Source organism: Heterodontus francisci, unplaced genomic scaffold, assembly GCF_036365525.1.
Source record: "Heterodontus francisci isolate sHetFra1 unplaced genomic scaffold, sHetFra1.hap1 HAP1_SCAFFOLD_255, whole genome shotgun sequence".
NCBI lineage: Eukaryota > Metazoa > Chordata > Chondrichthyes > Heterodontiformes > Heterodontidae > Heterodontus > Heterodontus francisci.
In genome coordinates, this window is record NW_027142012.1 from 1,627,425 (window position 1) to 1,628,317 (window position 893).

Genomic DNA, 893 nt, shown 5'->3' on the forward strand with positions numbered 1-893 from the left:
TGACTCTGGTGGGTCTTGAACCCACAACCTTTGAATATCGTCTCAATCATTATTTAGAAGTCCAACACACTATCCATTGCGCCACAGAGCCTCACACATTTTTATCAACATCACTAAGGCCTTTGATCTTGTCAGCAGAGACGGCCTCTTCAAACTGCAATGGAACATAGGCTGCCCTCCTGACCTCTTGGGCATCATCTCTTCTTTCTACGAGAACATGCACAGTTCCATCAGTTACAATGGAGCAACATCAGACGCTTTCAAGATCAGCAGTGGGGTAAAGCAGGGCTGCGCGCTGGTGCCAACTCTCTTAGGAACAGAGGAACATAGGAGTAAGCTATTCAGCCCGTCGAGCCTGCTCTGTCATTCAATTCGATCATGGCTGATCACCTACCTCAAAGCCCCTTTCCCATGCTATCCCCATATCCCTTGATGTCATGAGTATCAAGATTTCTATCAATTTCTGTCTTGAACATGCTCAATGATTGAGCTGCCACAGCCCTCTGGGGCACAGTATTCCAATGATTCACCACCGTCTGAGTGAAGAAATTCCACCCATCTCAGTTTTAAATGGCCTCCTCCTTATTCTGAGACGATGTCCTTTGGTTTTAGACTCACCAACCAGGGCAAACATCCTGTCTCCATCCACACTGTCACGCCCTGTAAGAATTTTGTCAGTTTCAATCAGATCACCTCTCATTCTTCGAAACGTTAAGGAATACAGGCCCAGTTTCCTCATAAGACAATCCCACCATCCCAGGGATTAGTCTGGTGACATAAAAACAAGAAATGCTGGAACCACTCAGCAGGTCTGGCAGCATCTGTGAAAAGAGAAGCAGAGTTAACGTTTCAGGTCAGTGACCCATCTTCGGAACTGACATATATTAGAAAAG

The 893-nt window shown here is 46.0% G+C and overlaps 1 non-coding gene across 1 annotated transcript; it reads right to left on the reverse strand.

Moving 5' to 3' along the window:
• Positions 1-91, reverse strand: trnar-ucu (transfer RNA arginine (anticodon UCU)). The gene is given in 2 exon segments: positions 1-36; positions 55-91. It is a non-coding gene; the product is annotated as a tRNA-Arg (tRNA).
• Positions 92-893: the final 802 nt, after the last annotated feature.